We start from the raw sequence: 15102 nt of genomic DNA on the forward strand, positions 1-15102 counted from the left end.
GGGAGATCTGAGGGGTGATATGAGTTTGAAGGCCTGGAGAAGGAGGGGATCAGTTTAAAGAAGGAAGATGCTTAATTTGTATGCAAAGCTTATTCTGTATTTGGTCACACCCTATGCTTATGCTGGGCTTTTTTTCACCCCCCTCTGCTAAAATATCTTGTGGCTGACATCACCAGTGAAATGGGACATCAGAGTGAATTTTAAATGATACAGTACTTGAGTGCTGGCAGCTCATGAAGCCTCATGTCTGGCAGGGTGATCAGTGGTCTGACAGGCACAGCCTTGGGAAATCAGAAACTTCTCTATGGGGTCTGGAGAAGGGCTGGGTGAAGCTTCTCCATCTGCCGAAACCACCCCAGATTGTGCAAATGACCTCTTCTACTCAAGCCTGCCTGCAAGGGGGAAGGTGGCTTGGGATTTGTCCCACACAGGCTTGTCCCTGGGTGGAGGGATGAGTCTCCATTGCCACGTCCTTCCCATGGCCATGCAGCGAGGTCTAGGGCAGTCCTCCTCCCCTCCATCCCACAATGCTATTTTGTGTTATGTGCTTCCCAGGCGAAAAAAATCCCAGGTTTCTGAGGAGCCTGGGGCATGGTTCCTCGCCCTACCCCAGCCTGCAGCAAGGGCCAAGATGAGGACTTCATGCCAAAAATTGCAAAATGCAAACCAGCCAACAGGCAGCTTGTTGGAGCCAAATTCTGACCTCGGCCACGCTCGAGCACCCGCGGTGAATTTTATTTTTGTCTCCAGGTCGGTCAGGACAATTATTTAGCCTTTTGTGCCCTGTGAGCGCTGCCCTGGTGGGTGGGGGAGCCCCCCGAGCTCGCTGGGTGCTGGGAGCAGGGGGAAGAAAGGCGATCTGTTTAACTTGCGGGATGCTTAGATGGGCTACAAATAGCTTGGCGGGTGCGTATTCTTCCCTCTCATCACCCTGGTGCGTGTCTCACCCGGCGCCATGGGAACCCGGAGGGACCACTGTCTGTGCCCATGGCAACGGCTCCTCGGGTGTCATTCCTCCGCAGCCCGTGATGCCGAGCTGGGCTGTTGCGGTGGCTGGAGACCACAATGAAGGTAAAGAGGAGAAGCTTGGGAGTCCTGGTGTCAGGAGTAAATTAAAGCTGGGTGAAGAATGAGGATCTGATGATGGTTTCCCCAGCCTGGGATCCTGTCCTGAGTCAATGGGGACGCTCAAAGCCTGAGGAGCAGCTTTGTGGAGTATCCTAAATCTGATGGACATCTCTCTGATAGGTAGATAAAAGGCAAGGATGTGCAAGGAAATAATTGATGGGGCTGGAGTCTAATTAAAATGGGGGTGTCGGTCAAAAGTGAAAATAAAAACGCAGCCTGAGAAAAGGCAACTGGGAGTAAACAGACGGGACAAACTCTGACCCCTCCAGTTTGGAGGGGAAAGGGAGGTTGTGGCCAGCTCTGTCCTCTGCTCAGACCTGGGGAGGGTCACAGAGGCTGATGGGCAAGACTGGATGCAACCTACAGCTTGTTCCTTCTGAGCAGGCTCCTCCTTGGGATCCTTCTTCAGCAGCATGTGAAGGTGCTTGCTCAGACCTACCTCTGGTAAGTAGGGAAATTGCCCAGCAAGGGCCAGCGATTGCAGGCACTAGGATTAGAGGAGATGCTCCAAATGGCTGTAGAGTTTGCTTGCCCAGCTCTGTGGATAGTGTGCTTTTAGGTTGCTACTCCTGCAGCTTCTTTAGGACATGTTGACCCCTCAGTGTAGGGACATCCTAACTGCCCTTGCAAGGGTTGACCCCAGCCTGAGGCATTTCATGAAATCCCATGGGCCTCTCCTCCCATCTAAACACCATCCAAATTTAGAAAACTGCTTTATCTGGGTCCCTGGCATGCTGCTGCTCTGGGTGTAAAAGTCATACAGTGCCATTCTTCCACCCCTTGATGTGGTGTAAACACAGCGGTGGGTGCAGTGACCCCCAACTTGGTTGCAGCAAGTTGCAGCAGGGTTTGCACAGAGTTCCCATGTACTGTCTCCCAGCGAGGAGGATCTGCTGGGGGTGATGGTGGGAGCTGCAAGGGACGGGAGACGTGTCCTGCTCCCCACTCCCTTCGGCACTAACCCTGCGAAGGGCTTGGGGCTGCTCGCGGGAGCTGAGTAACTGACACCGGGTGCAGCAACTGCACAACCGCTCTCATTAGGGCTGTTTGTTTTTTGCAGTGAACTGTGTGTCACACTGAAAACTGATATCGCAGAGAGAAAACAGTGTCCTTTCTTCCCCCGCCCCCCTTGTGGAAATGAAGGGGCAGCATATATTTACTTGTAAAGAGATACGGGTGACTTGGTGAAATAATAAAGGAGCTGTTAAAGAAGCACAAATTCCCAAATAGGGAGAATAAGTAGAGGTTTTATTCTGTTTATCACATTTTACTTTCACTAAGCACACCTACAAGCCCAGCAGTAAGGGACGTGTCCCTGCAGTGCCCAAAGGGCTTGTGACAGGAGGTGGCACAGGCAGCGTGGAGCAAGTCCGGCTTTGCTGGCATGTGGGCAAGTCACTTCAGTCACTCGGTTGTTGATGGGCAGCCTTGTAATCCCATTGAAATCACCGTGGAATGGACAGAGAGACTTGGAGATGTGGTTTTGCTAAGTACTGAATTTTCCTGATCTTTACAGGAGCTTTAGAGCTGGCAAAAGAAGCTTTGCAAGAAACGGGCCATCTCTGGAGGCTTGCGATGCCTTGTGCTGCTCCTCTGACTAATGCAAGGAAAGGGCAGAGGTTGTGACACTGGAAACCGCCGACAACTCTGTTTGCGTTTCCTTCTTCACTTGTAAATGTGCTTGGTTGGAGCTTTGTGTGGAGTCCTGTATTCAAACCAACTTGTCTACAACAATAGTACCAATCCTAAAAACAAGATAGAATTGAATATGGGAGTGACCTACAGCAAGCTGAAGTGACTTTGAGCTGTACTTTTCTGAAAGGATAGGTGTGTCCAGCACCCTGGCACAGTTAGGTAGGGCAGTGTGTGTGTCTACATATCTCTGTGGGGTTTTTTTGTGCGCCGCTTTATTCTAGTGCCTGTTTTGAGCGTAGATCCATTGGGTTAAGTGCACTGTGTTTGCAGTGAGCTCAAAGGGAGCTCTAAGCATTTTGTCCTCTGTTCTTGTTTTGGTGTAGCCTGATTCACTTTAAAAGGCTATTTTGGTTTAATTTCCCCCTCTGTGCCCTACCTACCCTCTCCTCTGCTGTTCCTGTCTGCCTTTGCTCAGAGGTGCCGCCAGCGCTATCTCAGAAAGGAGCTGGAGTCAATGCTCTGATAAATTAACTTGTGTTTGTTCAGCATAAAGCATCGCACCGTTCCCAGCTGTATTGTTGTTCTTGGCTTCAAAGTTTCTTGCTGTTTTCTAATTTGAATCTAAACTCTGGTTCCCGGACTATGGCAACGGTCTGCCCAGCATAGCCCCAGTGTGTGCCAGCCAGCCAGGGACCTTGGCCCTGGCCAGAGGTCGGCAAAGTGGATGTTTGGTGTTTAATCTGCTTATGGCAGCTCTTTGCTTGGAGTAACGAGGGCACGTGTGTTTACTGAGATGGCCAAGCTAGAGTGGCAAGGGACTGGTGGACAAGATTTTTGTTATATGATCTTGGCTCTGTGATGGGCATCCTGCATGGGTGCGCTGCCCTTCAGTGCCTGAGGTGTAAAGCAAGATGAGGATGATAACCCTGATCATGGGAACCATGTAGGAACCCTGATCATAGGAATCATGCAATGGTGAAGGAGTTCTTTCTCAGCAGTGCTGGAACCAGTGTAAAACTGTCTTTTTAATTTTCCACTGATTTTTCTTTCAATTATTTTTTCCACAGAGTTTTAAATTTTCTATGTGGGTATAAGTGCACAGAGAGCACATTTAAAATCAGACTCTGCAGCTCTCAAAACAAGCCATAAATCCACACCTTGATGTGGAATCAGTAATTTAGTCATGTCAGCTGGATTTTAAATACGTTTTGAAACCTAGTAAAGGAACAAATTACAGGAAAAATGTGCCAGCTTCAGCAGGCAGCACCTGCCAACCCATGGGCTGCGTAGAGCAGCATTAGGCACAGCAAAACTCTGTGTGTGGAGGAGCTCAAATAAGTAAAACTATTTAGTTTGTCACATCCAGTATCTGAATATAATGCCCTTGGTATGATTCTCCTACTGGCCTTTACAGACACAGGAATGAGAGCCCAAATGAGAGAAACATCAGGAAGGGGGGGAAAAAAAAATACTTGGCTTAGTGTAGGTAAGGGAAAACTTGGTAATAAGAGAGGAGTGTGCTGCTGCAGTGGCTGATTCAGCCTGGTATCCAGCCTGGAGGAGGATTAAGGGGCAATTATGGCACCTGGTTGTTAAAACACTGGATTTTCCGTGGAAACAGTTACTACTGTCCCATTCACAGTTTATCTTATTCATTAGTTCCAGGTGAACTTGGGTTTTTCCATAGTAGCTGGCCAGAATGGGTTTTCTGAAGGCTGGTCTGGATGATTTGGTGTGAAGGAAACTGGATTTTTCCCAAATGAAAGGAAATAGTGTTATGTATTGATGGAACCTGTGAAAATGACAAGTATCAGCAGTCACAGCCAGATTCATTAAACTATGCTCGGATAAACACCCCAAATTACTGGGATTTCAGTGGCGCTCAAATATTAAGTTTATGTTGGATGCAGAGCAATGTTATCTCTGGAAAATAAATTTAGCTTCCACTGTGGAGTAGAGTAATCATGGGATGCAGGTCAGGCATGAATTTTAGTATTTTATGATTTTTTTTCTTTTTTCAAGAGCTCTTTGTTTCTGTTTTTGAAATGTGCTTGTCCTGTGCTAACTGCAGCAAAGCCCTGGTGTGAACCTGCACCCGCTGACACCTATTTATCCAGGGTGATCTGCATGTCAAAACCAAACATGGGCCTTTCCTACAGGTTCCCTAGGTTAACTCTGGGTTTATGCCAGAAAGATGCATTTAATCTTTTGATTACTTTGGGGTTTCTAGTCAAGGCCAGGATGAATCTAGGTATGTAGAAATAATTTTTACATGCTGTGGTGTCATCCCTGATTAAAACCAATAAAACTACATTATCTGATTTTGTATGAAAACAGGTATTTTAAGTTTTAGTGCTAAGTGGTAGAGGGATGGGGGTGAAATTTATACGGGTCCTTATATAAATTGCCATTCCACATTCTTGGTCTTCTGCAATCACAGCTAGCAAGCAATCCCTGCTCTGGCAGCTACGCTGAGGTCACTGGCGTTGCGTACACAAGGACATAAGCAAAAGCCATATTCATGCTGAATTCCACCCAAGGACACAGCGAGAGCAGTGCCTGCCAACCACGAGGATGAGATCACTGCAGAAATTCTTTACATTGTCTGCTGCATGGGGTGCCTGAGCAACAAAAGTAAAACTACAACAATAACCAACAAATGGGAAGCTCTAAATGGCACTGGGTCTGGGTTTTTTCTCCCTTTGACCCTCTCCCCAGCAGAATATAGATAGAATAAACTGTTAAATTAGGTTCTGTCTCCATAGAGGCTATATAAGCCTTACAGACAGCTCTGTAGCTCGTTAGGAGTGTGCATATGGGGGGTTTGCAAAGGCTCTGGCCCCAGCCCATCAGTACTCCCAGCAGTATCCGTACTGTAGGCCATGCGATGGGGAGGCTCGCGTGCTGCTCTGAAGCTCTGCCATCCATGCTGTGGCTTATTAACCATAAATAAAAGTAATTCTGTGAGTACTGAAACTGCTAGAGCTCAGTTTACTGTTGATTGGTGTCTGGTGGCTCGTTCAAGTTTTATTAATTGTATTAAAACTGCAGCATGAGCTCTGTCCTTCTTAGATGACAGAAAACCCAGACTAGTAAGAAATGTTGCCTGAGTAGGTTCCTCAGGGTATGACAATCCTGATCGAAGCTTTTTTGTGCCTGTGGTGGGGGGCACCCCAACCTCGTTCCCCTGCCCCAGGAGACTTTCTGGTGTGCAAAGGATTGATTTTTATGCTACTGCCTTTCTTTCACTGGGATCATTAATTGAGCTCTTTTCCTTCTACCCACTTTCTTTCTTTTGCCAAACTTGAAGTAAGTTAGTATCTCTGATCCCTAGTCCCTGTCAAAAGTGGATAACAGGCTCAAATGCTAGATACGATAAAACGTGTGTACAGTGTGACTCCATAAACCTTGTTTCATTTGGAAAGTAGGATAAAAGACCTTAGTAGTGAATTTGAATCCTTGTGATTAATGAGTAAAGCCAAAAAGCCTTCATTTTGCTCATGGCTATTTTGTGGGCAAAGGCTGTCTGTATCTGACAGCTTCATTATTTGCTGCTGTTTATTCTTTCATTCCTAATATGGGAGGCTTTGTAGTTTTTTCCATAGATATCGGGACCAAAAGTGACTTTAAATCATCCAGCCTGTGACCTCCTGTACCGCACAGGCCAGAGAATTTCAACCCTTATTGAACCCAATAACTTGCGTTTGACAAAAGCGTGGCTTCCAAAAACCCATCCAGCCTTGATTTAAAGGCAAGGGATGGTAGCTGCCTTGGGAATTGCTAGAAAAATAAGGCTTCTGCAGCTGCCTTGGTGTTTAATGTTATCCTTGGGGAGGGGGGGAACAACACCCCTAGTTTAATGTCTTGGCAGCTCTAGTTGATGACCTCGTGCTTTTGGTATTATCCTGCAGCATTTTCCTGGCCAGCCCTTGCTCTGGGTGTTTGTTATTCTGGGCACTTACGTGTTTTGGGAGATACCAGGTAGGTAAAAGTGTGGTGGGTCTGGATGGGTTCAGTGTAGGTCTGATTCTTCTTTTACTCACAAATGAGCCCTGCAAGAGCTGTCTAAGCAGCTTCATGCTGGGACACTTGCACCTCCAGAAGGTCGGTGGTTTCCCTTGTTCTCCAGGAAAAACTAAGGTGCTGCCTTGCTCCCTGTCCTTGCAGGACTCCTATCTACTTGGATCTGAGCTGAGACCATGACTTCTTTTAGGGAGGTTCCCCAAACAACTGCCAGATGGCAATCACATTCGGTTCTTCCAACTGGGCTAGTTTTGAATCACTGACAACAGGGTAATAACTGCATATTCCTATTCTTTAAAGCAGCCAAATCCTGAGCTGGGCTTTCTTCCTTCTTTGTCCAAATGTTTGAATAAGTGAAGCCAATTTTCTATTTTTTTATGAAATAATATTGCCTTGATTCATGTAGATGTTAAATAAACAAGTAAAATAAACAGACTGTGAAGTAGGATTGAATGCAAATCTGAATTCCCATGGCTTCAAGGATCTGGTCTCCTGACCTCTTCCATGACAGGGTGGGATGCCTTTGGTTCTCCATGTCTTTCAGATGGACAGGCCACAGTCATTTTCCCATTTCCATGATTTTACAGGGAAGGGGTTCAGGACAAGCAAGACCAGAGAAGACCTCCAGGGACTGGTTAGCTCCTTCTGAAGCAAAAAGGTCCAATGTCATTCATGTTTTTGGACCTCCAGGCCTCAACATCCTGGTGGTAGAAATGCCTTTCTTAATGTCCCTTTTCCTTGCTGCAGCCTTTGCACTGCTGCTTGTCCCTTCTGGAATAAATCCTTTGTCTCTTGTCACAGCTCTTATACTTGAGCACTGTTATGTCTCCCCTTGGTTTCTCCGCTCTTAAAAGCCAGGGAACCCAGGTGGCAATCACTTTTTGGGAAGTGCAGCTGTTAAATGGATGGAAGTTTGGAAAACCCTCCTTTGCCTCTACCCCAGACCTGCCATGGTGACCCTGGGCAAGTTCTTCCATCTTGGTTTGGCTCTTTCACTTTCGTCTGCTCATCAGTGGTCATGTTCTCTGGGACTCCCTCTCTGTGTGCTGGACTCTGCTTTCCAAATGAGACATTTTGTATTGGAATATGCAATTTTTAATATATTTAAAAAAAATTTTGGCACCACTCCCATCTCTCCCTGAACTCATAAACAACCCCTGTGAAGATTAAAGAGCCTGAGCTGACAGCGAAACAAAGATCTACGTCACCTTTTGGTGCTGTTGCTTGCTCCTCCTTCCTGCACCTCTGCCTGGTTGTACGTAGTGTTCTTTTTCTCCTTCTTGGAGTAAGGTTCATGTCTCCATGTGCTTCCCGAAGCCTCAGGCTGTGAGGGTGCTTTAGAAATAAATCATTCTATCACCCAATTGCTGTAGTGTGTAATTACCCCCTACTTGATGGAGATGTCTGGAAACATAAACAGAAGGGATTCCAGCAGTTCTCCCAGTGTCTAAACATTTGAACCACATTGCGTGCTTCACGCTCCATCCTTTGCCACCATTCCAACATCTGCCTGTCTCTTATTTCCAGTACAGTATTGCGCTCCACTGAATGCTCATTTCTGATGATGTTTGGGTTTTTTAGGTACTTCTAACTAGGAAACATGGCTGCAAAGCATGAGGGAACTATGTGCGCTTGCTGAGCACTACGCTTTTGAAGAAAAATGGAGCTAATGGGCACGATGTGCCCCTCAGGCATATAGGAATGTCAAGCTATCAGGTATTTAGCCCTTAACAACTTAAATTTATTAATATATTTTAGCCCTGATTAATGAGTTGCATGAAACATGAATCTCTTTCACCTGTGGTGTACATGCATCATGTCCCCTTGCAGCTGACTGCTCCAGGGGATGGGCAAGCGTAGGCATGCTTAATTTCATGACCTCACACAAACCAATTACCCCATTTACAAGCAGCATTATGCTGTGCTGAGTCAAAAGCCAGTTTTACAGCATTTTGACACCAGGAGTTAATGTTTCTTTTCTTTCCCATTCAAGAAAGGAGCTGTCATTCATCCTTTCCCTTCTTTAAACCTGCTTGATAAATCTGTTCTGACTTTTCTGGTGTGCCTCTGTGAACTCCCCTGCAGGTTTAGGCTGGTATATAATGAGAGAATTTGGGTTAACTTTCTTTCCCATCAGTTTAGTAACAAAGTGTGTGTGTTTTTTCTTTCTCTTTTTAATTTTTTTTTTTTAAACTTTAATGAAAGGCTGGGGTGCAGTCATGGGGATGCAAACGTATCACGTCACTAATTCTTATGCTGGCCCGGGAGCACCCAGCTCTGAGGCACTTTTCAAAGTCCCAGGTACTATATTTGACTCTGTTTTCCTGAGGCACTTGAAAATTCAGAGGATTATCCAGAGTTTATCCAAACTCACTAGAAGATCTTGGTCTGGACTGAGGTGTGGAAACTTCACAAAATTAGAAGCAACTTGCATGAGGTTTCCACTGCTCCTTGGTTTTGCCAGAGTGGAGGGATGAAGAGATCAGCTTATTGCGGTATGATGGCTTCAGGTACATGCCAAAGCCAACAAAATGCAGAGATGTGCAAAAATGCCAAAATAAAGCATGGCAAGAAAACATTAGCTTGATGTTTTCAAACCTCAGTGAAGGGATGGCTTGAGTCTGGCTTTGGGTTGGTTGTTTCATCTGCTGAATCCAAGACCAGAGGTCACAGCAGATGCTAGGAACCAAACCCTGATCATGGTGTGGCAGCTGTGCATGGTGGTGGGGCCTCTGAAGCTCTCTTAAGAACCTTGTGTTCTTCCTGCAAGGGAGGGACAGGAGATGGCTTGAACTTTGTCCAAGTCATAAGGTCAGACTCAATTTTGGAGTTTGTTTTGGGTGTTTCTGCTTCCAACCTTCTATCAGAGTGACAGAAGTGGAGTTGGGCTCCTCCTTGGAGCATGTGAAGTGGTTCTGTTGGCTCTCTGGGGTCTTTCAACCCACCGATTAGCCTTTGTTGTAGCGGTGAACTGTCACGCCAGGCCATGCTTGCCTTGGCTGGATGGGATGGCTATCAGTGGCCTCAGCTTTCCAAAAGACCCAGCTGTTTCTGCAACTGTGAGGAATGTGTGCTGATGAGAACTTGATCTAATTATTATCCTTTGGCCAGGGGTTGTCATTCCAGCGCTTCTGCTCGACTTGCTCCGTTCCCCACATGCTTGGGGTGATGGTAGCAGAGGTTGCAAGAGGAAGGTGAACACAAAGGGTTTTTTCTGGCACAGCCAATCTCCCAGGATCCACAGCAGGCCAAGGAAAACTTTGCTTCCTTTCTGTGTGCCATATTGGAGGTTCCTCATTAACCTGTTAGCCCTTTGCTTTGGCTGGTAGCTGTGGGGCTGTCATTTCTTCCCCTTCTCTGTCAGATGAGAAATTCATGTGGAATTAAGCACGTGCAGCTGAGAGATGCTGTTTGCTGGAGGTGGGGACTGGGCTGTTTTCTTTGCTAACTGGGAAGTTATTTTTGACTCTGTATTGCAATGTGATTTTTCTTTCCTATGTGATGGTGGGAGGGGTTTGGGGTTATATAACTGTTCTTGTTCAGTTGCTTTTTGGGTGATGGCCAACTGTTCCAGTCTGGAACAAACCAAGGTTTCCCTAAGTAAACAGGAGAGTGAAGCAGAGGAAGGACCATCAACTTGGACCCACCACCTTCCACAGTCCACAATTTATTTAGCTCTCTATCTGGAGATTTCAAAAGTCTTTTCCACCTACACAAGCTCTGAGGGAAGCTCAGAAAGGGCAACTGATGCACAAAATGGTGAAGCAGCTCCAAATGCAAGGTTGAGTGTCCGTGCAGTGGGCAGGGGAGAAGGCAACCACACTCAACAGTGCAGAATGACATGGTGAGAAGGGGCTGCCTACCTAAAGGAAGGCAATGTCAGTGGGAAACATCCTTGGGTATAGGATTGCTAAGTCTGGCCCTGTAAATATTCATATCGTTGGTTTTTGTGGTTTAATCCATGAGCCCTCTTTAAAAATCAGAACTTTCTTAACACAAACAAGAGTTCCCTCTTCCCCTGCTCTGTGTCTGGTCTCTGCAGCCCCAGTGAATAATCTCGGCTTGCCTTGGCCCTCCTCCCTGCTGCGGCATGGTACAACTCCTCCGTCAGCAGCACATTGTTCTCATTGACTTTTATTATTCTATGGGCTAAATTACTGTGTGCTTTGATCTTCTGTTGGACTCACTGCTCAGAAAGGGGGGAAAGGTTGACTTTTTTCTTTGCATCTGCCTCACTCATGCAGAAAGGTCAGGCTGTAGAAGGAGATAAAATGCCAGGGAGAGACTGTGAGGTTTTGGTAGAGAAAACACTCTAGATATGTCAAGGTGAAGTCTCAAGGAGAGAATAATTACTAAATAGCTTTATCCACCCCCATGCCACAGTACCACCCATCCTTGTGAGTAGGGTGCTGTCAGTGCTTAGCAGAGAAGGCAAACGAGGCTTGAAAAGAGTCAAGGCTATAAAGTTTGTGGGAGGTGAGGGAATGGACCCCACTGTCCTCAGGGTGAGACTCACCCTGCCCTTGGACTGAAACTTGTCCCATGGGATATACTGATCTCAGGCCAAGGGCTGCTTGTGGGGATGTTCTGGCAGCAGCTCTTGCTTTGCTCTGTCAGGTCCTTTTGAGCCGTGCTCTTACTCCAAGTTTTGTTTTTCTCCTACCCCAATACGTGTTCATGGTGGCTGTTCATGGTTTTTGCTTCCTGAGGTTCTCAACAGGCAGGTGCCACTTCATGTCTCCCATGCATGGTGGTGCTGGTGGTGGCATACCTACTATTGCTGTTGTGCTTAGTGCAAGAATGTAGCTTGGAAAGACTTCACTGAGGGTGACCCTTGGCAAAAGTAGTGGTGGGTATGGATCCCACTGCTTCCAAAACAGGGACTGTTTCTAAGCCCAGGAACCATTCTTCTTTGCAGCCGAGTTAGCTTAACACTGGAGGGACTGGCCAGGGCAGAATTGGTGCAGGAGGAGGGTAGGGAAAAGGACCTCGCTTCCACACTTGCCTAATGCACACGTTGTTAGATTCATATTGCCCTTGGGTATTAACTTTTGTGGAACAACTGAGCTGCTGGGGTTGTGTAAAGCTGAGAGTGCTTTCAGGGAAAAGTTGTCTGAGCATGTGAAAGGAGGTGGTGCGTTTATGAATAACGAACACTGGTCTTGGGACTGGTAAAATTCACACGTGGCACATGTTGCCAAGGGCTCCACCAGGATAGCTCTCCAAATGCAGTCCTTGCACTGCTACTGCCATTCCAAAGCTGTTGTGATGGTGGGCAGTGCAACCAGGAGGAGATGTTGCTCAGGGTTGTGGAAAAAATGGCTTTAGGCCCGGCCAAGAGCCCCAAGGTGTCCTGGAGAAAGGAGAGGAAAGATAGACCCTGGGGGATGTGTTACTATGACCACAGCAACTTCCTCTGACCTGTGCCTGCTCATCAGCAGGCGAGGATGGCCTGAGCCAGTGAAAATAACTAAAAGTACTGCACGTGATGTTAATGACCCCTCAAGAGGCTCAGCACCACTCAACACCCTTTTAATCTCCTGGCATCAATACAGGAACAGAAGAGCTTGGAGAAAGTGTGTACATTATCACATTGTAGAGCAGCTCCTCAAAATCTGAGGTCCTAAAAGCATTTAAGCCTTCCCTGTGCTGTTCCAAAAGAGACTTTTTTTAAACCTCAAGTTAACTAGTAAGTCAGCAGAATAATGTGCCCCTCAGTAAACCTACAATGTCCTGTTACTGCTCTTCTGGAAGACTATATGTGCTTTACTTATTTCAAAGATCCCACCGTGTCTCTATCAGTAATTGCCAAGCTTAGCCTGACCCAGAAGTGATAGTAAGATAAAAGGAGATGGCATCTTTTATCTGAGTTATATTCTGTTGTTTTAGGTTGAACCAAAGACAATACAATGGCCAAACCCCCATGGACAACCCCATCATAGACCCCTATGAACTAGTTGTTTGAAAACAAACCTGGCTTTGTATCTTAACTATTCAAGAGTAGGAGCTAAAACAATTTCTGGACTTTGCAGGTCTGATGACCCCTGGAAGAACTAAATGTTCTTGATAGAACCTGGACAGCTTGAGCATAAGTTTACCTTAACGCATGTGTTTACTGAGTAGGGATGTGAGAAAATAAGCATACTTCTGAAGAGTGCATTCTCATGATCCAGACTGTGCTTTTGCTTTTCTGTGTCCTGAACAGTCAGTCAGGCTGTGGATGTGGAAGAGCCTTGTTGGGCTCGTCTGTGTGGGGCAATTGCTGTTTCCTGTGTGTCTGAGCACCTTTTAGTGTAAGATCACAGCCCCAAGCATGGGATTTAGCCTACCACGACACTTTCCCGTGTTCGTGTCCTGGAAAAGGGCTCAATGAAAAACTGTTTATCTTCTCTCTTTTGACTTGCATGCTCTTCTTCTTTTCTCGACTAAATCACTAGCTGCTGTTCTTGGTGGTGTGCTGTTGAAGCATCTGACAAAGGAAATGACACTGATGTTCACGTTAACTATCCAACAACAAAAAAATAGCTTGCGTGAAACACTGCCCCAAAAAGCAACTCTTGTCTCAGTTTAGTGTGCCCTTATTCTGAGGAGAAAAACCATATAATAATTATAAAAAGAAATGCAGGGATGTTTTCTTGGACTTTGAAAGCTTTTGACCTTTGAGAAGAATGCTCTATTTATAACAGCAGGACTGTGTATTTTTAAAAGCCTTGAGACACACGTGTGCTGAGGAATCAGAGATGCTCTTTGACTCAAACTTCTTTTTTGACCTCCGCTAGATTAGCGAAGATATAATTTGCAACATGACCCGAAGAATCAAAAGTCTCTTTTTATTAAAAACTTCGGAAGTGACCTCACGAGGGAGTTAGAACTGATGAATGCATAGATAAGAAATCCTCTACTGAAGCTCCTTTTGAGAATTAATGCACAGAACAGATGAGAATGTGGATGTATTTGGGACAAAACTCATTCATTAAGCCATGCAGTTAGAGAACTAAAAAGAAAAGAGTAATAGCTGAAGGATTTTAATAAATAGTGTTAGTCCGGTATCTGTCTAAATTAGAACTATTGAACAAGTATTTCAGCACATGCTGAAGTGAACACTTGAGCATTTTCATGGTTTTACCCAATTTGGGTCCAAAAGTGGCTATTCCAGTCATCTAATTATATTTCCTCCCAACGCTCACCTACTGGTTATGGCATCTCCTATTTAAGCTTTAGCATATATATTAAAGAGACTCAGCTTTGGTCGCTGGAGACGCTGTTGTTGATTACTTTCCTGTTTTGGGCAGTTGGGGTCACACCACCTAAAAAATCATTGCTAAAAATGATTGGTTTGTGTTTTTCCTCCCTGCCTCCCACACTTGTTGCTCTGTGCTTTGAGGTCTTTGGTGTAGGGGAGTTGCTGATTCATTGGTCTTCTCCTGCAGCTGTACCTGACTTTTAATTAACATTCTAGTGCAGGCAACCAGGTGGACAAACCTCACAGCAGAGGAGGGACAATATTTTCCTTGGTCCCACACTTACCGCAGCTCTGGTACCACTGACAAATTTAGCTGTTACCTCGTGAGCATGTGGCACCGTGGGTTGCTGCAAGAAAACCTTCAAGTGCCAAAGCAAAAGGGCAGAGTGATGCGAGAAGCCAGAGAGCGCCTGCTAAAACAAACACAAGTTTGTGACCATTTACCGGAATAAAAATAGTGAGTCACTGTGGTAAGACAGCAAACGTTTTTAGAGTCAAGTGCTGTTCCTTTGAAGCTTTTGAAGTTTTGTAGGGAGCCAGGGCTAAGATTCACTGTACTGAGAAATGAAATACAACACTCAGAGCTAACTTGGGTAACTTATAAAGCTTTGGCCGTCTTGTCTTCGAATGAACAAGGAACTGTAGAAAAAGCTTTGAATAGGTCATATTTTTGCTTTTCCACTAAGGAACACTCTCACTTCAAGAATTTCTTAGTGCCAGCAGCTTTCAATTGGAAACAGTATTCTGCCAGGCTTCCAGGCATTTTAAAGCAAGGGTGTGGGTTAGCCAAGACCCCGTCCAGTGCTGTCTGTTGAGCCTCACCAAAACGAACGGTTTGCACTCTGTTAGATGCAACACCACGCTACCTGGTGAGCAGGCTGTGGTGTGCACCGGCCAGGAGCTCCCTGGTGCGGGGTGATGGTTCCTGCTCAGCTCTTGTGGGTGTTTGCCATGCAGCTGTTTGCCTTTAAATAATAATAATAAAAGGTAGTACTGGAATGGTACTATTCAACATGAAAACTTGGCAGTCGGGCATACCACCCACTTGGAGCACTGGATGTGCAGCACTTGGA

At 45.9% G+C, this 15102-nt stretch overlaps 1 long non-coding RNA gene across 1 annotated transcript in view; it reads left to right on the forward strand.

Moving 5' to 3' along the window:
• LOC142604395 (uncharacterized) overlaps positions 1-15102 on the forward strand; it is a 79339-nt gene that overhangs the window by 10130 nt on the left and 54107 nt on the right. The window lies entirely within an intron of this gene.

The sequence above is a fragment of the Balearica regulorum genome, chromosome 18, assembly GCF_011004875.1.
Source record: "Balearica regulorum gibbericeps isolate bBalReg1 chromosome 18, bBalReg1.pri, whole genome shotgun sequence".
NCBI lineage: Eukaryota > Metazoa > Chordata > Aves > Gruiformes > Gruidae > Balearica > Balearica regulorum.